Consider the following 24,344-nt stretch of genomic DNA (forward strand, 5'->3'; position numbering starts at 1 on the left):
ACACATCAGCTATATGACCATGTATGGCCTTTGAGATGTGAAAATACACATAGAAAAATTGGAAAACACACTTGGAAAATACACATGGAAAAAGCAAATAGAATAAAACAAGATGGACCTAGACAGAATTCTTTACCATTGCATTAACAGGCTGCACTGAAACTCTGCACTGGAAATCTTCCATTAGAAGATACAAAAGTACTTGAGATACAGTTGGGTTTGCTGTTCAGTGACATTTTCAATTAACAGAGTAAATGAAAAATTTCCTCCTGCTCTTCTTATGCCAGTGAGAACTCTGTCCTTAGCTATTGGTTCCCTTTTCTCTACAGCAGTTACTGGTTTGCAATTAATAATCCTCAAGGCAATATGTATCTTTATTACCCTGAGTAACTATCAAGGACTTTATTGTCAGGCACAAAGAATACAGAAACATTCTAACCACTCTACTGGGTCTTCTTGTTTTCAAAGGCAGCAGGTGAAAAATGTCTAACCTGACTCACATTTGTTCATATTTTTTCTTCCTTAATTAATTGGCAAGACAAAACCCTCACATTCTCTGATACTAAAAAGTAATCCAATTTTAAAATACTATACACACAATAAAAAATAGTCATATTTTAGAATTAGGTTATTAACAAGAAACACTTGACATATTAATCCTTACTGCAGAAAAGTCATTCACCCCCACACAAATGAATGTGTTGATTAATTGTAAAACAAGTATAATTTCCCTGCATGAAGGTTATACCATAAAAGAGGTTTCATCTGCATCTGAATTACTAGTGCATCACTTAGCACCTCTCTGGTGTCTGGACCATATGGCTTCAATCGACAGCTGATGAAACCAGTAATTGTCCTCTTGCATTAGTCATTGGTTATATTGTTGCTTAGGTTCTTGATGGCAGAAGGAGAAACAACCTCCCTATAATGGTCTTGATAATGCACACTAAAACTGAGCCAAAGCCTCCTCTTAGCTATTATTATAACTGGCCTGGAGGTAGGAAAGCATGCATCAACATGGCTACAAAAAACTGAGCTGCAGTCCAAAGTTATTATTCACTTTTTATGAAAAATGGGATCATACTTACTAATGGAAATATCTGGGAAAATCTTATGTCAGAGGGACTTACACAAGGATTTGTCACTCTCTTTTAACAGAAGAGATTTTTTTAATCAATAAGTAGCATATAATGGATATTGAATTATTAACTGTCATCATGAACAACAAAGCTCAGACACAGTGAAAACTAGGAAAATATCTGGAATTTAATAGTCTGTGGTTTGAGAAATTCCTTCCACCCAACACACACATTTTCAAAACAGAAAACTGAGGTACCAAGACCCTGATACTATTACCCCAAAAAATATGGAATATCAACAAATTAAGTCTTTAAAATGGAAGGCATTAACTCTATGAGGTGTAAAACCACAGTCCAGGGCTCCCCTATGAAAATAATCCTTCTTGTCAGTGCAAAAACCCATATATATATTTATATAATGGGTGTACTGTGAAAGCTCCTGAAGAGATGAGCAGAGTCTGTCTAAGAAATTCTAATTCTATTACTACATTACCCATTCATATCAAAAATGTGATATATATTGTAATCAAGTTCAAGTTCCTGTTTACTAATCTATTACCAATTTATTTTAACAAAATCAAAACAATGAAACATTGCATATTTACAGATTGGTAATTAGAAAGTATTTTTAAATAGCTGCTTCTCTTTTCTTTGTTAAAACAATTCAAGTCAGTTCAACTCAAAGCTGCTTTTTTAAATGCATGAGCCGTACAGAAGCCTGAATTCACCATTTTTCCCTTAGAGTAAGTTCCTTATGAGACTAGCTTTGCTATACATGCACCTTCCTTATAATGAAGGAGGTGTTGCATTGCATTATGAGAGAAGCAGCCTCACAAAGACACTGAAAAAAAATAAAGCTGAATACATATCATAACATAAAATTCAATTTACTGTTAAACTGCTTAACTAAGGCAGACTGGACATATCACGCCTACTTCCTCCAACGTCTGGAAGTGGAAGGATAAGGAATATGAAAAGGAGGGGAGTTAGAGGATTTTTCTACTAAAACTCCCTGTTTATTTCTCTTTTTCAGTTCAGTTTCCTGCATTGAGTAGTTCTAGGATTTCCTCATATGGAGGTTGCAACCCCATCATTACCATTACTGAAAGTCTTATAGATTCTGTCCTAGCTTGTATGAGTTTGGATTGGTATTGTAGCTTTCTTAGTCTATTAAATTTCAGCTTGCATAGTTTCACATCACTAGGAATTCCTCATTGCACTGACAAGCGGAATGACCCCTGCTCAAAATACTCTGCTGCCTCCTCTGACAGAAAGAGTGCTGTTCTGTAGACTTCTCACAGAAATAAAAATATAAATTTTCTAAAAAAGTAGTGCTGCTCCAAGGTGGTCAGGAAAGCACTCTAGCAAGCAAATAACATTGTGCCAGATTGTATTTGGCCCTGAAGTCCTGTATTGCTTTAAAAAAATACCAAAGCTTGTGTCTGTTAGTGCAGAAAAGCTCTTAAGAGATCTGAAGATAGGTATTCACCAAGTGGTCCACTGGTAAATTGAAGGCTTTTTGATGTTGATTACTGCATTAACAGGACCAAACACTCAGGGGGCTAGGAAAATAGCTTAGTCTCCATAGATATTTCAAATATGCATCCCTGGCTAAGATTTTTTTTTACTAGCAGTAATCTATTGTCATTGATTTTATGACACTGACATCTTCCCTCAGCCTTGGTGTCATAATACCTGGTGTTTTCACATATTTCACAATTCAGAATAGCTGAACACCCTTTGGAAGTCCATTTTAGCAAAAAACACCTTTTCAATAGGACATTTCTTTCCATGCCATGAGTACTTAAATGTTCAGGAGCAAGACACAAAAATACTGAGTGGATCAACTGTCAGAGTAATAAGATCCTTGTTTTCTGCCAGACATGTACTGTGGGATATGTTCTCCCTTTCTATAATCAGATTTTAACAAGTTATAGCTGAACCTTGCCACATGTGAGTATAAGCAAGATCTTCTGCCCTGTCTTCCTTTCATATTTTGACAAGATCATCATCTTGATTTCTCTTACTCTTCCTCTGCTTCTGCCTTCTTTTCTTTTGCATAGCTTTCTGAATGCCTCAGGTAGAAGAAGCACATCAGGTTCCACAGGCGAGGAGCATTTCTGTCTTCTGTCAGATGACATTTTGTAACAGTCTATGGCTGGACATATCCCTGGAGGCCTAAAGACCCAGCCACAAGTGAAAACTGAGCTGTTCTACCCATAATAACATGCATAAAGCACTTACCTGCACCAGCCTGGTACAACATGACATCTACTGAGCACTTCTGCTTTTGCTTTTTAAATGAAGCATATTCTTCCTTTCCACCTCAACAGTATTTCTGGAAATCACTTTGTTTTGCATACTCTTTTCAAATAGCAATATTTTAATTTATTTTCACTAACTTTAAGCTTTGTCATGCATTACAAGCTGTGTTCTATCTTTCAAACACGTTGTCTGCTTTTTGACAAGAATGTAACAGTGTAACATTGATAAATAATACCTAAAACTTAGAGCTGCTTCCAGATCCCAAATAATCAACTCCTTAGATATTCTCACATGCATAATTATTTCCTGATGTTCTCTTCAGTAACCTCTGACAGCTTTGTACTTCTCTTGACTAACAGACAGGAGTTGGAAGCTTAGATTACTGTCCTCAACACCATCAGCCAGGTTCTTAAATAAATTCTGAGGTATTTATTCCTTGTGCATCTATGTTTGAGCATCTGTTGTGTAGATACAAAAATAAGGACCTTGGATCAAAAATCATCTGAATTTTGGGAACTTTCAAAGACCTCAAACATTGAATTTAAGGAAAATGCATTCCTGTGTAATTCAAGCCTTTGTGACAATTTTCCAGTCACTGATCTCTACAGTGATTTTCTGACTAGCTCTGTCTAGGACGTAGATCATTCCTAGGCTGCTCTGGCATTTCTTGTTATATTCGTGTGTAAGATAATATAAACCTGCAAGCATAAGCATATGTTACAGAAAGTTGGAAAATGGCCTCTGCTGCACATTTTGTTCTGAGAAAGAAAAAGCCACAAAACACAGAACTGAACAAGTCTGTTGTATGGTCAGTGGTGAGTCTGGGGGGTCAGAGGTAGGAAGTTTATTCCTTCATAATATTCCTTCATAATATGCTCCATATTCCATTCATAATATGTCAGTATTTTCCTCTCCCACTTTAAAATCAAATTATACTAGCTTATAATCTCACATTGTGTAAAAATCTTTATAAACTATTTTTTTTTTTATTGTCTTGGCTCTAGGGAACATTTTATAGAAGAAATTCTTCATTTTATAACTCTGGCAAAATTAAGCAACTCCTGACATGATGAATTAAGACACATTGTGTCTTTCATCTTTTTCTAGAAATATTTTAAAAATAAGTGAAAGTCCAAGAATAATGATTTTTTTTTTTAATTTAAAAGACCATATGAAAGTTAGGAAATTTTTTTCTATTTTAGGTACAGAAAAATGATTCTGATTCTGCATCCAGCCTACTCTGGAAGCAGAAGGGCAGGAGGAACACTATCCCTACACTAACCACTATTCCCCTACCAATAACATTCCTGAATGGGAGAGATGAGAGGGAATGTTTTGTCCTTTTATTGAGAGTGGCAGAGGTTTCTGTATTTTTTCCTAAGTTTCATATTTACTATCTCGTTAGTGACTGCCACTTTGCAAAGCGGATCAGTGAAGACAAGAACTTAGACTCAATAAACAAAAACTCTGCAAACATCAGTCTTGAAAACTTGTTCATGTGCCAGGACTGAATCTGAACCATCCTTTGGCTGAGGAAGGAGCCCCTAGACTGGAGCCAGCCATAGAGGAGGCTGTTAAAACACCCTGCTCCTGTCCACACAGCCTATGCAGCCCTGAGTCAGGACAAAATCCTCTTAATACTCCCTCACTCTTTAAAACCCAAAGCCCAATTCAGTCTTACTTTAAAAGGATGCCAAAGCAAAAGGAGAAGCTACAGATCACTTATTTGAGAAGATGACCAGATTACTGAATACCAAAAAGCATTTTGTGCCTCCAGGCTATGGGTTTTTCTGGTTTAACAGGAGGATGCACAATCCCTTCTCTTTTCCAGGAAGAATATGTGCAGTGTTGGAATCTTCTCAGATTATTTTTGTGTTTTATATTGACTAGCAAAGGAATAGCTATAGAAGGAGATCAGGATATTCTCTTTCCCAAAAAAGGATCACTGAATTTGAGTCACCTAGTTTTACAACTGGATAAAATTGGAGAGCCAAGAATTTTCTTTTTCCCACATGGGGAAAGATTAGTTGGCAAAGAGAGAAGAAAAAATCTGTTCAAATTCTACAGCAGCATACAGTAAAGACAAGATAAGAAGACACTATCAGCCATCAATGTCCAGAATTCTTCTTATGACATTTTTCATAGTGAAAAAGTTAAAATGCATCTCTTAAAGTGGCTCTTTTTGTTTTTAAAACTAATTTAGAAATAAAAATTTTTAGGAGGATTAAATAATTGGAAACTTTCAAGTTTCATTTCAGATTTTATAGAAATACTTAATTGAACTGAGTAAATGTATTCATTTCATTGTCAAATTCTGATTTGACTTGACCTTTACTGATTTTCCAATTTTTTTAGTTCAATGACAAAAAATTTAAAAAAATAAAATAAAAAGATAAAGAAAGAAAATCTACACACATGGTTCTCTTAGCTCCAGTGAAAAGTCGATATAGTTTTGTTTACTGAAATGTCATAGAAGATAAAGCTTATTAGTTCTCAGACTCCAGACTAACAGCTTCAATTTATTTTCATCACTCTGAATGCAATCCTGAAAAGAATTAACCCCTTGGTGATTAATGGAAAAAAGGAATTATAAATTTGACAACAATTTTTTAAGACTGAGGCCTTTATGTAAATGATTTGTAAGTCTTAAGAGAATATGTGATATTAAAACATGTATTTTTCATTTTCTGTCAAAAGGACCTTTTAAAATAGAAGCCATTAGAGTTCCTTGATTCTGTCTATTGACACTCCATTTTCTAAGGAAAAGATCAGCATTAGTGCAGGATGAGAACTCTTCTAAAACCTCTGAGATTAGTTCTATGTTACCTTCAAGATATGAAGTTTAAATGGATGAGGGTTTTTTGACAGCTGAGTATAACTTGAATTCAAATATCTGCCTGTGCTTGGTTCCTAATCATAACTAAATTTAAAAGCTCATTTTGCTGACTACATGTAGTAGTGTGTACATGACTGCAGGATTAGTTTCTTTCAATTTTGCATAATTATCTCCTTTTTTCCTTTCTTGTCTTGTTATCCCTGCTCCTTAGAATCCCCCATACAGTGCTAGAGCATGCAACAGCTCCACATGCCCCTCCCATGAAATAAAATTTCAAGGTAATCTCTTCCATCATAAATAATCCTAAATCTCCTAGTAGCAATTTGTCTTCCTTAAAGTTTTATATAGTGGCTAATTTATTCCTTTTTTTCACAAGCAAGGACATCTGCTTCTGTGCTGAGAAAGTAGATTCTTGTCCCATATAAAAGGTCCACTTTGTTATTTTGCTAGTTTTCCCTTTGGAAGGTAGCAGAGATCCAATGATAATAATGTTCTTTTGGTTTTAATATGCTAAATGCCACAGAGAGGACTGCAAGAAAAGTGATTTCTCAGCAATTCCTTGAGATTTCTCCTTTCTTCTTAGACTATCCTAAGTACTTCCTCTTCACTTCTCAAGGCTGCCTTTTTGTTATACCAAAATATTTTCAAGGCAACCTGAATACTTCCCTGTGTTCTGAAAAAACACATTTCTGATGCTCCCATTATACTACTGTTTTATCACCAGAAACTGTGCTCATCTAACCCACTTTTGGAGTGGCAAACTCAGTGACACCATGCAGACTGATAAATCTGATGATCAATTTGGCTTTCTTCTGGAGCTGGCATCCTGCATAACATCACCCTTCATCTATGTACATCTGTGGTGAGTAATGACTCCAACACATGGGAACAGACTGTTACCTTCTGTCATATGGCAGAAGGCAAAATAATGATGATACTACATAAGGTTAATTTGAGCTGTGCTCAATACAGAATTCCTGCTTTATGTGTCTAGCGTAGCACATTTAGAACCACGTATGTGAACGTGTGAGTGCCATTCACATTCATTTTTCACTAACTGTGAAACTTAACTTGAAGGTGCTACAGAAATGCTGAGGAAAATGATCATTTCCATCCATCTGAGAATCAGCCCCAGATTCAACTAAAAAGGTGTGAACTGTGTATCTTGATTTAAGGCTTGCTGCAATACTCACATAAGAAAAAATTAAGAATTTCACTGAATATCCCAGATCCATAGCCTAATGCAAACTGATTTGCCACTATAAAGAGCCATCAGGTTCACTCTTCAAGATTTCATGTTCTCCTAATTTCTCCCCTCTTGTTGTTACATGCTAAAATGAATTCAAATGTAAATTTAAAAAGTGCATCAGTGACGTTTTGAAATTATGCCAAATATGAAGTAGCATAAATTTAACAGTTTTCATTAACACAAGAATATTCACTAAACATTTTTCTATATTAGGAGAAATATTCTGTACTATAAAATTAAATCCATTCTGGCAGTGACCCACAAATAACCTGTTTCTATAGTCCCTTTGCTATTCAGCTAGGCCTCCTGGTGGTGCAGAGCTGTCGTTCATTAATTTTACTGATTGCATAATGAAAAGAAGTCATGCAGCTTTGAATATTAAAAGCTGTAGGTCGATTAATCACCATTTTGAAAATAAAGAAAGATAAAAATATAAGGCAATGTGAAAACCAACAGGAAATTTGTATCTATTATAGGAGAAAGGGAAATTCACCTACTGATTCACGGAGTATCGTCTACTTGGCTCGGTAAGTGGGCTGAGAAAGGACAACAGTTTTTATTGGTCTTGAAAGACCATTTACAAACTGAGATATTTATCAATGCTGGAGCCAATGTCTACAGTTAAAATGAAGCACATTTTGAAAGATTGTCTGGTTACAAAAAATGCTTAAATCCTTGGGAGCACTCTCCTAATAGAGTACAATATTCAGACCTTCCACTAGACCTAGCCAATTATGCCACAGATTTCCTAATACTTTTATGTTTTCTGGACCATATACTAGGGAAAAACACAGTAATGTCCTCATTGTTCCAAAGCAGACAGCTGCACATTATAACATGGCACAGGTAATACTATTTATCTCAAACATCCACCACTACTCAGCTATTCAAATTTCTCATCACCTTCTCAACATGCTATCAGTAAATACCACTCAAATTCTTTTCCTTAGCATCTGAAAACTTCCACTTTTGGTTTTTATGACACCTGGAAGATACATGGATTATCTGGGTCTTCAAAGTCATTTCACAAGTGTTTCTCCACTCTGTACCTCATCCTTACCCAGGAGTATAAGGTCCTTGTAGCAACACAGGCTGAGAATAGCTGTGGTAGAGAGGCCCTGGGAGCCCCACACAGGCAGCTCACCACTCTTAAGTGTGAGTCAGCAGCATCCCTCAGCAGCAAAAATACCCAGCAAAATTGCACATCAACAACAGCCTGGGTTTCACTGGAACAATCTTGATTATTCCCCTGCTCATTAGATAACACACAGATTAGACCACACACAGGTGGTCAAATGCAGGGACCTCCCAACACAAGGAAGGTGCTCACAAACTGGAGCAAGATCAGAAAATGGATCACAGGGTAACTGAAACTCCAGCATTTGCAGTACAAGGAGAAGCTGAGGGATCAGTGCTGGTTCAGCCTGAGGAACTTCCAAGCGGTAGCTCCAGCTTGGAAGCCTTTGAGACCAAGTGATCCAGGGCAGGGCATGAAAAGGATTAAAGAAGAGAGTCTCAGAATGATTAGGAAGAGACTATTTTCACCATGATAATAGCCAAGCTTGATAATAGATGCCCAGATGTTTTTTGCAGACTCTGGACCCATTCTATGCTTTGAAATTTTCCAGAACTATGTCCTGAATACATAAGAAGGATCAGCTAACATGATGTCACAATCACAGACAAGCTCCTGTAAATAAAGCATTTCACTTAAATAGCTCTTAGTGAGCAGGTAGAGGTGCAGCAGTGATTTGTCAGATTAAATACTTCAGTTAGTTGTAATAAAAATTAGTTTCAAACACAATATACACTATTGCAGTTATAGTAATAAACAATTCCCAAACTTGCATACTCTAGCTAGTAAACATCTTTATTTCATCTGGTTTTATTTCAGTAAGGGAATTGCCATCTTTAAATGCATTTGTCTCCCTCAAATATCTTTTGCAGAGGTATATTCAAACATAACAAGCATAAAAGAACTATGTAGGTAAATGCATGCTGCTTTACAACTCTGCCTTTGTGGTTGTCCACCTCAATAATAGCTGTTGCCCAAGCATTGGTATTGCAATCCACTAGGAACTCTGACCTGGCTTTTCCTAATGCATTAGAAAAAAAAGATACTAACATTATAAAGCACACTTCAATGGAATTTATGTGAGGCATATGCAACCAAAAAATTCCTTTAGTTCAGAATGTTTACAACCTTCTTTTATCTTACTTGCAAGTGCATTTTAATCTCTGCAACATTTGGCTGTGTATATGTTCATGTGACTTGGAATCCATCTTAGTTAAATTCCCCTAAGTTTGAAAACAATTATAAGGATGATACTGGAGATACACAGAGGGAAAACAATAACACATATTTTAATACTTGAAAAAATAGGCACATGAAGAATAATTTATAAGAGTTACAGATATGTTATTTGTAAATAACTTTGAATATTCAAGGCAAAAACCTCAACTGAAATAAAAATGCTCTTCCATGGACACCAGGATTATCACAGAAAGGTCCAAAGCAGGAATTTTTCTAGAAAAGAAACATATTCATAATCCTAACTGTAATATAGGAACTTATAAAAGTGTGTATAATTCTTCCATTATAATTTAAGCTCTTTTAAAAAGACTAACTTCAAGAACAGTTTGTGCTCAAAAAACATAAACAAAGAAACAAGTATTTTTGAAAATTGCAAAAAATTTCTCTGCACAACTGTTGATAGAAATATTGTCTCATGAAGAAATATTTTTTTTCAAAGCAAAAACCTTTAGCCTGTCAAGTCTTAGATTTCATATCTTCCACCTTTTTTTCCCTTTCTTTCTGCTGTTCCTAGTTGGGAATATGGTTGACAACATCCCATCCCACCTGTCTTTCATGCAGTTTTCATCCACTGTGCTCTAACACACCCATTTTTAAATAGTTGTAGGCAGATCAAAATCTGCACATTTCATGTCATGTGTTCATGCAAATTTTATGATTTCCTTTTGTACAGGTTTCCTAGCTTTAGTCAGCTTCCAAGGTTATGTTTTCTGATTTTGGCATATTCATACCTAACAGTATTTGTGTAGGGAAACTGTGCACGTCAAGGACCTTCCTTGATCTGTCCAGACTGTTGTACTCTTATCCAATATGAATCATGGAAAAAGCCCAAGAAGAGTAGAAGTCTAATGGAGAGTGAGTCCCAAATAAATTTACAGAAATTTTGAGGAGGTTCTTTTCCATTACTACTAGCATTAAATGCATCAGAAGTATTTCTCTGCTGAAACAATTCAGGAGGGTGCCACAACACTTTTAGAAAGCTATTTGATTTGTACACACCTCTGTGTTGTAGGGATATAAAATCAAATGTCTTCAGCATAGAGGCAGATAAATAATCAACTTCATCTGCTGCAATTAGAGCTCTTTATTCATGCAGCATAATTATATAGCCAACACCACACTGTGCAGAAGGCAATCACATGCCACTGTAAACAGAAACTATAAAGAATTTTATCTGACATTTTTCTGTTTATTTATTTTGCTTGCTTCTCTCTCCTTCCTTACTCTTATGGGAAATTTTGTCTGAATTAAATAGGATTTAAATATCATTGGCTGTGAGTTTAAAGCAACATATGTTTATATCTTCATCCAGCTAATTTATTTTTTTCTCTGCTTAACAACCCTGCCAAAGTTGTTCTTCTTCAAACAATAAATTAATTCAGACAATGATTGTTTCTAGTGAGATCTTCTGCTAATTCTGAAATATTCCAAAAGGCTACAAATTGAGACTAAAAACATATCAATAAAAAAGCTTCAATTGTTTCTATAAGATCTATATATTATCAAAGAGAAAAAAGGCTAAAAAAAAGTAGTTTGACTACGAATAAGGGAAAATGCTTTGAGATTTAAAGAAGGTTGCATCCACTTTACTGAGTTTTGAGATCTCACAACCTCAAACAATATAATGGGATGAGGTAATCTCCTGGTGAGCTTTAAACTTTCTGATTGTTGGGGTAAAGTGTAAAGACAAACACATCCATTTCTTTGTACATATATAAAATGTAAATTTGGACAGGATGACAAGATGCTGTGTTTTTCTGGCTCAGTTAAAGATTAGAGTTTCCATAACTTGAAAAGATGCTTGGCCTTGGTATTTGCAAGAAAATCATACTTGGGCTAAACAAGTTAGCACAGCTAAATTATTTGAGTAGTATCAATGTAAAGCATCCTAAAGTCACTTCCTTACAATCTGTTTCTTTTGAGCTAGAAAGCCAGAGAGGACCACTGTGATATATCATCAACTCACATTTGTTTGTAAATTTCTTTTCGGAAAAAAAAACAGGGTTTTGTTTCTTTCCAGAGGCAATTTAAAATACTGACTCTGAAGCACTGCTGCTATTCTACTAGCTAGAAATATCTAGAATATTGATAATTGCTAAATCCAAGCAATATATTATTTAGTTTGGTTACTGAAGACTTGCAAAAGCCTTAAGTGGATTCCTTGGGAGTGCTATTCCATCCAGTCCAACTCATCTTTTATAAATATTCCAGGATGCCAGGTAATTAGGAGAGGTTACCATAACAGTGACTGTATCTTTTTCTTTTTTTTCACTTCTGCAACCTTCTGTTGATTGATTGAATTATGTAAATGTATAGACACACATCAGTTTGATTGTCCAAACAATTTTTTTAGCAGAAAGTAATTTCATTTAGTAATAACTACAGTCGTAGTGGAACGAGGAATAGCATCTCAAGGGATTAAGTCCTTTTCTCCTCTAATAGAGAGGTTAAATGTTAACTGTTTACATGAAATACCTGAAAATGTACTTCCATTTCTCTGAGACAGCTGTCAACCCTAAAAAGAAGCAAAGGACATACTGAACCCACTTCAAACAGGAAAGAAGGTTGTATTAAGTTTTAAAGATTTGAGCTACCCCTTTGCAGAATATGAACTTGCATTCAAAATATAAATTGCATTGCTGACGGGGAACACTAATTACTGGGAAAATTTTGATCTCTTTTTTTTCCTGATTTTTAAGTATTTAGGGTTTCCTACAGTGTTTCCATCATGTTTAGATTTTTCAGACAGATTAACAGTAAAATGATACATAAATTAATTTCTCTGTATCAAGTATCTTGTGTATACACTAAGGGGGAAAATTTTCATTTCCAGGAGCAAAACTCTTTTTCTGCTGGTCTTTCTGTGGCTGATAATGTCTGTGCATTTCTCCAAATATGACTTTACTGTTTTTACTTCCTTCCACCTAGTGATTTTCCTTTCCATTTGCCCATCAGCCAAAGAACAGTATTCAGGAAAGGAAACCACCAGATTATCCTAATGAAAACCCTCCAGCAACCTGAACATATTTCTATGTGTTACTCTCATGAAGAGCAAGTGAAAAATGAAAAGTAGATCATTACAAGTAGATCAGTTAAGTTACTGAGGTTAAGAATACATACAGATCCAGTTCTGCCACATATCTCCTGAACTTCTGTTAACCAGTCAAGTCACTTGAGTTCTCCATGCTTCAGCTGGCTTCACAATTAGGAATAATATTCTTTTTCATCACCATTGGTGTGATCTCCTCGAAGGCTCTCTCCTCTCTCTGTAAGGTGCTTAGCATCATGAAGCTCAGCCTTTTGACATTAACAATAGTCCTCAGAACACTGAAAGTAACAGAGAACTCTTAAGAATTTGGATTTAAAAATTTAAAAAAAATGTATTAAAAATATAATAATTAAATAGGAGTCCCTAGACCATAACCTACCAAAGCCCATACATCCCATTCTCTCTAATATGTCAAGAAAAGTTTGTTGCCTGTCTGTCCAGTACTGATCATGAAAGTAAAATAATGTATTTCCTTGTCCTATAAGGTGAATTTCCAATTAAAATTCACCAGTGCAATCCCATTCAAAATAGATCTAATATAATTTGAAGTACATTAATTTGACTTGGTTACCTTTTTTGTTAATTAAACTGATGAGGCAATTTATTTGCTCATTCCAGACCTGACATTAAATGACATTTCATGTGACATCTGCTATTTTTATGTTAATTGAGTAACTTTTGATTTGTATATACCAGGTTGATTTGTGTAGTACATAAGTGTCACGGAAAAAAAGTAATATCTGCAAATAATAAGTAATCTAAGTGATTTACAAGTAGAGTAACTAGCATTTTGAGCACAGGTGGCTGTTTATTTTTAGATTTCCCAAGGACTGTAGATGAACTGTCACTCCAAACTGCTATTTTTAATAGCATTTTGGAAATTAGAAATACAGAATGCAATGCTGGCTGTTTCTATATTAATGGCCCTTCTAAAAGTAGAATTTCTTTCCACTAGTAGTTCTCACAGAACTAGGCCAGTGCTTGAGATTAGAACCAGTCCTTGAGATTAAAAGATTGCTGATAATTTTTTGTCTTTATGAGTAATTGATTTTTATGAAAGAATGACAGGCTTTAAGAGTTTACTCCTATGAGGCAAATATTTTAAACCACTCTTGAGTGGAGCATGTGGAAAATCCTGTATGGCATTTCAAACACTGCTAAGCACTGCAGAAATAAAAATACCATGATAGATGTAGCAGATACTTCCTTCAGTGTAAAATTTGGTATATCCATTATGCTTGGATAAGATTTTAATGGCATCCTTACTGGCAAAATAAGATTAATCAGTAGGTCTTTATTCTGTATTAGCAACTGAGGAGGAATTCCTCATTCTGGTTTAAATTTGCAAAGAAACCAAACAAACCCCAGGAATCAACTCTTCCCTTTCCCAGCTTTCATGAATGTGCTTTGTGTTTGTTTGTCAGCTGGGAATTCTGATATGATCTCTTTTATATGGTCTCTGTTTCAACAGTAAGGGAAAAGGTTTTTCTTATCTGAGACACCCTGGGAATTACCCCTGTTAACTTCTCTCAGGATTTTTTTGGTCATAGGCAAAATCTTCCTGTATCCATGTTTTCTTCCATGCAAAATCAGCTAAAACTTTGTAGTCATAAATAAGAACATACTGAAATCTCAGCTGAGATTACCCCTTTTCATAAAAGGATGTCATAAAATTTATGTAGGAGCAAACTCCAGCAAACAACACCAGAAAAAAAATCAAACCTAATCTAGTATTTTAACATAACAGTTTCTAAAATTATAAATTAAATTAAAAAATCTTTTAAATCTTACCTAGCATGAGAAAAAGATACACATATCATATCACTAATAATAGATCCCTGGTATCCCTGGGAAGCTGAAGTAAGTAAACTAGTACATATATAATATTCTTTACTCTATATCAATGCCATATTTTACTGGAGCTTTTGACTTTGATGTACACAGATTTGGAAGAGAGTGCCTTCAAGTGATTTAAACATATTGTCTTTTCACTCTATTCCTTAAATGACTGCACTGAGGACAGAGTCAGGATAGTTGGCCTTTGTGCAAATTAAGAATTAAACCTTCAGAGTGTAAAGACTTCTCTCTAAAGTGTGCTAGATTCCAAACTAGTTTCCTGCAACTATTTTTGTATCCTAAATACTAAAAATGGTACATTTCAGTATCACTGAAATTCATTAATATTTTGCAAAGAGACCACAAAGAACAAGGTCTTGTGATTTCTGCCCAGCCAAAGGATGTTTTTTTAACAGGCATCTGGCAACAAAAAACACACACATTAACTATTCCCTTATTTCATTCCTGACTCTTTCCACCATGCCCTTCCAGTGTGGCTGTCCACTTGTCACAATGGAAGATCACAATGTAAAATTTGGACTGTAGGGAAAAGAAGTGATTGCAAACAGGTCAGTCTTTGATCCCATAAAAGCCTGCAGCACTGCTTTAAAGGAAAATCTAAACCTTAATTAGGCCAAGGAACAAACAGCAGCCATAGTAATACTTGGACATAAAAAGCCATGACAAGGAGTAAGTGGATGAGAAAAATATTTAAGATTGGCCTAGGGTAGCTAGCTTGTTGATATGAGTCTATGTAAGGAAACAGGACAAACAGGTTGCTAAGGACTTTGAATACAAGGAACAAAATTTGAAAAATACTGCAATTTGATATATGAAATTTCTGAAGCTTCTAAACAATTCAGTACTCCAAATTTTAATAGTGTTTGGCATAAAAAAGATAATGGTGCTGAATCAATTTGCAGAAGGATATACTTACAGGAGCAATTTCTCCCTTTTTTTCAGGAATGCTGCAATCAGCAAAGGCATGCAAGGAATTCCAACACTGGAGGATAGCCAAGTTGTTTTGGATTGTAGGAATGGTGTTGTGAGTATAGAAAACAAAACAAGGCACAAAGATGGCAGAGAAAAGAAACTGCTGACCAAACCAATTTTTTTTCTTCACTCTGTCACATTGTAGGGTATCACTAGCTAGTTAAGAAACTAATTTCACTGCAGGTACTTCTTTTACTTAGCAGTACTTCACCATTGTTGATTTTAAGCCTGTTCAAGTAAAAATTTTCCTTCCCACAAAAAAAATTAGAAAATGCTGACATAAATATCAGTACAATATCAACCAATTAATAAAAATTTAAGAGCAATTCTCTCCTAGAGAAAAAGCAGAGTTCTAGGGTCATGCAATTACAGCACTTACATTTTGTCCTGGCGAAGCTGTTTGATGCATTTTCAAACATGTTTTAAACAACATAACTTTGAAAGTTGTTTGGGTTCAGGGTTTTTTTTATCTGATGCTCAGGAGCTGGTTTTGACAAACAGAAAAAGTAAGAAGCACAATAATGGAAGTGAAGGGATAGGTATGGAGCTTGAGGCTGGTTTGTCTTTTCAGTCACAGAAAGGTTATGTGATATGATCTTCATCATGTTCATCTTTCCTCCCTTCCCATTCTACCTGATCAGTCCTTTCTCTCGCTTCAGCTGTTATCTAGTCCAGTATGTCTGTTTCACCATGCTAATAACTCAACTTTTCTATGAATTTCATATTTGGCCATGAGTGGACTCCATTTATTCTCAGACATTTCTTCCTATTACTCTTGTGGAGTGAAACATGCAATATCAATGCAAACAGAAAATGATTCTTTCTTGTCTCTATTTTCCATCAATTTCTACATCTGGCTCATAGCTCCTTTCCTCCTGGCCCTTTTGCCCATTTTCTCCTCCACAAAGAGTTATTTGATCTTATTTCTAGTCCTGAATTCACCACAATAATTTGTGTCTACCAATAACAATACCATGTTATTCTACTAAATGTTTTGAATTAAAATACTGAGACCAGATTAATTTGCTCCATGAAATTTGCTACATCAATTTATTTTTTAAGCTGTAATACACTGCTTTCCAATTTGAAACTGGTCTCCAACATTTCAGTATCTTTTTCTGACACTTTGGTTTGCTATACAGAAATATGATCTTCTAGGAAGTACAGAAAACTCATGAGTTATTTGATTCCCAGTTTCTCTCCTTTTCCCATTCTTCTCAAACTCCTTTAATTTAATTACAGAAACATTTCTCTCATCAGCTTTATGAGCTGACTCATTCTTGGTTTATTTGTTCTTACTCTTTTCTTTCTCTCTCTTTATACAGAACATATGGGCCTTACTTAAAATCCTTCTTAGAACTTCTGCCTCTCGAGAGTGCTTAATGTATTACAATTGACATGCTTACTGATCAGCCCAAACTTTTTAATGATTTGTTGATTGACCTTTTTTATTCATAATTTTTATGTTATTTTTAAATCTTGTTTAGAAGCCACAAGAATACATCAGAAAGCAAGATGTAAGTACTGAGAGCTTCAAGACACATTTGCATCCTTAATTAGTTTGAGCATCCATGGGACACAGTTGTGCCTACTCATGTTGGCAAGTCCCCTGGCACTGCTTACATAACATATATCAGCTCCATCTGAGTGCCCCCTTTGAAAACATTGCTATAGATCCAATATCATATTTTAAGTAGCCTTAAAACTAAGCATAAACATAAGGAAAACCATAAGCAACTACACATTTTAACTGCACAAGAACCATTGAAAACCAATAGGATTTATAGAGCTTAAACTGCAAAATAGTTTGGAAAATTCTTATCAGAACAGAAACATCATGAACAGTTGCAATTTCCAATATTAAAACTTCACCTAGCACGCTCTGTGAACACCCAGCTGATGCAATGCTCTGCCTCTTAAAGTACAATAAGAGCATGTCTCTATCAATAACATCACCCAACACTAATCATACAGTGATCAGGGATTTTCTGAACACACACATGTAGCTTGGAGAGCAGAGTTTTAATTTACCATACTCCTTGTTATTGCACTTCCAATCTTTTCCTAAATAGACTGCCAAACACAAATGAGAATATCTCACTATTTGGCACCAGGTACAACAGACCATTAGACATTGGACTGAGGAATCCAAATTTAGTGCTTTTGTTCATCAAAGCATAAATTAAGGTTGCATTCCTATCAAGACTTCTGAAGTAGAAGACTAGCAAAACTGTTCTGATTGACTGAGAATTTAATTTTCCAAAAATTGTTGCATGACCTCTAGTTCCCTCAGATTTTCAAACAATATTTTCCATTACTTAATCATATATGTGAACAACTTTTTTTTCCAATCCCAAGATTGTATTGTTTCTGGTTGCAGCTTGCTGTACCTGGGGGTAGAAGAAACACTTCCACCATACTTGGAAAGATTGAAGTGGTTAGCAAATGTGTAACTACTTTCTGGATTGGCTTCAGTATCACATCCATAAAATCAATCAACCATCTGGCATTGAGTACTGTGCCAAACCACTAAGCTCCACACTCTCCTTGTAGGCTTGTCATTATCCTTCTAGCTATTCAATCTTAAAACAAGAGGTGGAAATCTTTGTACAGAAAGAGATTTGTGTACAGCAGAGCATCTAAATGACTCAAGCTGATGAAAAGTGGAAGATTAACCTTTTATTGATGTATGTGTAAAATAAGACTCTTCCCTGATCACTTTAATTATTTATATGTACAAAGCAAGTGAATCTATTGCACCACTCTGACCTATTCAAGACTTCTTTTAAAGACAAGACACACTGCAGTCAGACAAAGACCTGAACGAATTAATACAGCTTTGAATATGCCTCTGTTTTGACTGTGTAGTTAGACCAGAAAGTGCCTAAAAGTCCTTTAGAGTCTTCTGGTTTTTTCCTTATTATAATTCTTACTCTGTAGTACACTACTTAGGTTTTGCACAAGCAAATATTAACGCAAAAAGCCAAACAAAAGAAATTTTTATCAAGAGAGATAAGATTGTTCAACAGTGTAGGGAAAGAGAATATCTTGCAGTATAACTGTTTACTTCATGGCTCAAATTTCACCTTTTTACTTTTGCCATCATAATTGAGTAAATGCCTAAGGATAACATGCCAGGATTATTATTATTATAGCTACCTCTTAAACACAAGGTGTCTGCTTCATTTTTGACAAGAATATGAATTCAAATAATGAAGATAATCTAACATTAATGATTTACAGGAAGTGGATTCAGAATTCATATCTGTAAAGCCAGCTGTTGATAAGACATCTCTATAGGGATCCTTGGCTTTCAAGTTTGCTCTTGTACACATAAAAAAATCCATCTTCATACTACACTCTGAGGCTTGTGAGGATAATTTCAGTAGGATTCATCAGGATGCAAAATTAGATTTTAAAATATATTGATGCAACTTTGTGATTGATATAATTATTTCACAGAATCAGAACTCTCTCTTATATTCACCAAAAAATATATAAGCTATAACAGCTTATATATAACAGCTATAAGTAGCTGTTATTGTCTCGTAAAAGAGCAACTTGTCTTAAACTTTATATAAGACCTGAACCTTGAAACTCTGTAGAAGACCTGATGCTATTATTGAACTTATTTGAAATCTTAACTGAAATAACAGTTCCTGCTGTTCCTCAGTTCTTAAGATATTAAAATAATGCACAACTCCATGGATCTCATTCAGATTTAGCAATCAATAGCAGCATGCCTTTGTAAAAACAATTAGCATATCTGCACCTGATTCCTTCTTTTACTTTTTGGTGTAGGACAAACTACTGCCAGATTTTTTCCTCCAACTCCATATTTTGCTGAAAGACAAGAGAGACAACATAGGATTTAATGAGTATGAATATACTGTTATATTTCTAGAGCTTCAAATCTCAGAACAGATTTTTACTTAAGTAGTAATGCTGAATTTTGACATTTCTTCATATTTTAAACATTCAAAGAATTCTAGTGAAATGACAACTGTAGTGAACATAATTTAAATTCGTTGACAAGCTATTATGTTTAAGGTTACAAAAATAGCCACAGGGGTCTTGGCTTTCTGTGGACAAGCATTTCAATAATAGATGGAATTTTAGCACTCAAGGCCAAATTCTGGCACTCATAAGAGGCTCTGTTTGTAGAAAGTTATTAATCATCTATTTCTTTATGCTTTGCAAAATGATAATACACAACTTCTAAGTAGCACAAGGTAACAAATAGCATGTTGTTCCCTATTCACTGCTAATATTTTTAAGCACATTCATTGTTCATGAGAGGTGGCAGACTGACAACCTTGCAGGATATTTGTTTTCTGTTATAAAGTGTAAGCAGGACTGTGGCAATACGCTTGTTTTGCCCCAACAGTACACTTCTGAGGTGCTTGCTTTAGTGATCACAGACACCTGTCATTTACATCAGTTTAAAGGAAATTAATCTGTGACTGTGCCATGCTGGATATAATATTAATTTGGCAAAGATGGTCTAGAAACAAATTTCAGAATTTTGCCCAGTCAGTGTATGTCTCTTGTCAACTGTAAAGACTTCATAAAGCCATCAATGAAAGCAATAATTTGCAGTCTCTGTCCTTATTTTGTTATGGAGACCTTGTCTTTGACATTGATTTTGCTGCTCACCTCTTTGCTTCTACCTTGAAGAAAAGGCTGCTAGTACAGATTATTGAAACCAAACAGAAAAGATTTTAAGATTTAAAATAAGTAATAATGTTATGATATACTTATATGAAGATAAATTTCCTCACTCTAATAATAACCTCCCTGTGTTCAAAGTGGACTCTTTGTTCCTACCCAAGTGCTGCAGATAAGGCTTGCTTCAAGCAGGGTGAATCCCAGTGAGACAGCCATATAGCTGTGCTGTAGGGATATTCCAACCTTTATCTATGCCTCATGAGGTATTATTGGCCTTCACTTTATTACAACATGGCTCCACCTGAGTCAAACTTCAAAGTAGCACATTATTGTTTGAAAGAACAGAAGAGCCTTGCACAAAATGAAATAGCTTTACAGTTCTTCTCTCAATCTACTTTCTCCATGAAAAAAATGAAACTTTGTTCTTCTGCCTTTTCTTTGTCCTTTCTTCCAAAGTAAATGAGTAACAGACTAAATAGCAACATGCAAGAAAGAACACTGTTGCTACAGAAATGGTGGGTGGCTTCTGAGAGGGACAGATCAGATCACCAGATACTGCCAATGCACATATTCAGACACAGGAGTTAATACAGCCTTCCCTTTTATAAACATAGACTGTTTCTACATAGACTCCTGTTAACCTTCTCTCAGAAGGTTGCCAGCAACCCATTCACAACACAGATTGGATGCTCCATAAGGAATACCTCTATGCCTGATTATTCATGATGCTTCCTGCATTGTGCATATTCAGGAAAGAGTAAAACCTGAGTCAAGATGAAATCCTCCCCAGCAAATTTGTTAGGTTTATCACTGGACCACAGAAAGACTCAGCCTCTGAGGAGGCTGAATCACACTCATCTGCTGTTTGAGCATCCTCAGTTTTCATTTGGAGATATATCTTGGCAGGACAACTTCACTTATGCTGAATTTCACAGCACTTTAGGTGAACAGCCCCTGCTATCAGAGTTCACATAGATATCTCTCAGTTAGCTGAACTAACTCTTTATTCCTCTCTGGTTAAACTATTTTTTAATAACCCAAATAATACTAGGATAAATGGAAGAAAATATAGATATATACCTTTCGTACATATTTCTTCAGGCTTTCTGAACTAAATCAATTTACAGCAGTGTATAAATTTTCTGTACTATAATCAATAATGCTTTAAAAAGTCAGCACTTTTTAGTGCTTAAGTAACTCAAAAAAACACTTCAAAAAACTATAAGAATGCTTGTAGAAAGCTGAACTTGGTGATTGCAGTCAGCCCAAGGAAAAAACAAAACATGTTTTGCTAGTTCAAAAAAAAATATTTAAGGAATAGCATAACTAGGAGCAACAGAAAACTAGGTCTTGTGCAGTACACTGTTAAGTATAATGACTGACATAGGTACTCCCTGCACTGGGCATTTTAAATAGATGTGTGGCAAGCTCATAAATAAGTACACCAGGAACTCCATGCTATTAAAGACATGGATAAATCATTTACTAGGGTTCCAAATATACACAACTGAGGCTTACTTTGCAATGTCCAACTGCAGAAGGCATATATTTTTTGTAGCATAATTCTCTAGTATAAATTACACGTCAGTTAATTCCTATGGCCTCTAACATGCCAGTTCACACGCTGGTGTGAACTCACAGGGTTAAGCAGCAGCCATCATGGGCTACTTTTCTTCTTCCATTTCAATGCTCAGCCATGGTTTTGACCATGTCTCAAACACAGAATCATGTAGTATCTATTTCAGCCTGCTTAGTTAATACTTTTAGCTAACTACTGTACTGTAGTTAACTCCTGAGGAATGAAGGGGGTTATTCATCTTCCTTCTGTGAAAATACTACAGCAACTGATATCAGAACATATATCTTAATCTAAAGCACCAAGGCTTGTGCAAACTTCTCAGGTTCAAATTCTTCTGAGCTAGATTTGCATCATGACATTTTTAGTAAATATGCATTCTTGGTCTACCTTTTCCCCTTACAGGTTGCAGAAAACACATTCTCATGACCTTGAGATCCAGTAGAACTCTCCAGAGTTGGATGAACTTCTGTACAAGAGTATGAATTGCCATGTTTCAGCTTAGGAAACATACTTTAGGAATGAAAACTTCAGCATACAACAATTTTTCACTGAATAGCACTTTCAGTCTAGGAGATCGAGCAATTTTTTTCTGTGAACTTCTGCCTAAATCCCATGGGTGACACTTTCTACATACTTCCATAGAAATTATTTTTTCACATAGACTTATAAGGTCACCACATAACTTTCAATATAAAAGTTCACATAAGAGGTTTCAGTATCTTTTTTTAAAGTTAAAGTTAGGATGACAAAGTTCTACTGTGAAATAGAGCAAGTTCATTCAAGTTAAACATTCAAATAAAAGCAAGTTCTGCAACCAAACAGAAGGAAAGGTAGAAAATTCTGTTTTATATAAGAATTGTAGGCAATCCTGGTCTCTGCACGCTTTCTTCTAGTCACTGCTGAATATTATTCTGATGTATGTAGAAGACTGATTATTTTATTGAAGTAATTAATCAAGTAATGACTACACTTGTGTGTTCAATTATAGTCTTTATGGTTGATTAATCTTTATAATACATGTCATTACTGACTCTATTTTTTTCCACCCAGGGCAAAGAAGGCCAATGTAAAAAATGAGAAGATAGCTATAACAAACTTGTACATTTAGAAGGGAAGGTAACAATGTTAAAGACACATTTTTCAGTGTCAGAAATATTGGTTTGCTTACTGAAGCTGAAAAATAAAATGCACACTTGCTAAACATAAAATTCCTTTGCAGTAACACCAGCTTGCTTTTTAGATGTTAGGAAGCAGGAGCTTTAATAGGAAAGAAAGAAAAGGAAGGAAGGAAGGAAGGAAGGAAGGAAGGAAGGAAGGAAGGAAGGAAGGAAGGAAGGAAGGAAGGAAGGAAGGAAGGAAGGAAGGAAGGAAGGAAGGAAGGAAGGAAGGAAGGAAGGAAGGAAGGAAGGAAGGAAGGAAGGAAGGAAGGAAGGAAGGAAGGAAAAGAAAGAAAAAGAAAGAAAGAAAGAAAGAAAGAAAGAAAGAAAGAAAGAAAGAAAGAAAGAAAGAAAGAAAGAAAGAAAGAAAGAAAGAAAGAAAGAAAGAAAGAAAGAAAGAAAGAAAGAAAGAAAGAAAGAAAGAAAGAAAGAAAGAAAGAAAGAAAGAAAGAAAGAAAGAGAAAGAAAGAAGTTTCTTTTTACTATCTGGTTTTACATTATCCATATCAGTTTTGGTAACTTTTATAAAGGTGAGGCAACATTTTCTTGATCAAATGGTGGACTTGTGGATATAGAAGAAAAGTAGCATGCAGATACCACCACTTTCACAAGTGCAAAAGAAAAGAGAAAACTTTCCCACCAACACAGCCAAGATGCAAAAAAAGGAGTGTAAGTTGAAGAAGCCATGATGCTAAAGTCACTGTCTTCTTCTACCTGCCACTGAACAGATAAGGAGATAGCTGAGACAAATTCTGTACTACTTTGCTACCCTTACCTTGCACTCATTTATACCTCTCCCTGTTCATGTGAAGCACATCCATGTGTTAGCTTGAGTTCTAGCCCATCTTGTTTCTAACTGAAGTCAAATTCATAGGTACAGATAACTTAATTTGACTAATGGCCACGGGAATATGGGTTGAAATCTGCATTAATACAACTCATCCAACATCATCACCTATCCATACTGCAGCCACAAATTTCACTTCCTTCCAATGTTTTCCCTCTAGTCCCCATAGCTCTCCAGGTCAGTGAAAGGCATCTATAAATTTTAGCTCTAGCATCTATTCTAAGAAGTGCCAGGTAACTGAGGCAATTCAGACTGTCCAGCAACAATTTGGCAACAAGTAATTAGACTTCAAGGAAAAATGTTTGCTGCTGTTTTAAACCCCTATCCACCATACAACTCAAATACTATTATCAGGTGCCCTCTCTTCTCCCTACCAATTTAGTAAGAAGATTAAAGAAAGGGAAAAAAAAATCAGTCCACAGTATAATGTATTATCAGACAGTCTCCCCATACAAACATTTCAGGAAGCTGT

At 35.3% G+C, this 24,344-nt stretch overlaps 1 long non-coding RNA gene across 2 annotated transcripts in view; it reads left to right on the forward strand.

Annotated features, from left to right (window-relative positions):
- Positions 1-24,344, forward strand: part of LOC143694143 (uncharacterized) — a 232,992-nt gene that overhangs the window by 84,671 nt on the left and 123,977 nt on the right. The window contains exons 2-3 of one of the 2 annotated variants that reach the window (XR_013182416.1): positions 6,905-7,042; positions 15,592-15,692. This is a non-coding gene — a long non-coding RNA (uncharacterized LOC143694143). Of the gene's footprint in view, positions 1-6,904; positions 7,043-15,591; positions 15,693-24,344 lie in introns of those variants that run through there. The other variant, XR_013182417.1, reaches the window with a different exon arrangement.

This window comes from Agelaius phoeniceus, chromosome 1 (assembly GCF_051311805.1).
Source record: "Agelaius phoeniceus isolate bAgePho1 chromosome 1, bAgePho1.hap1, whole genome shotgun sequence".
In the NCBI taxonomy this organism is placed as follows: Eukaryota; Metazoa; Chordata; class Aves; order Passeriformes; family Icteridae; genus Agelaius; species Agelaius phoeniceus.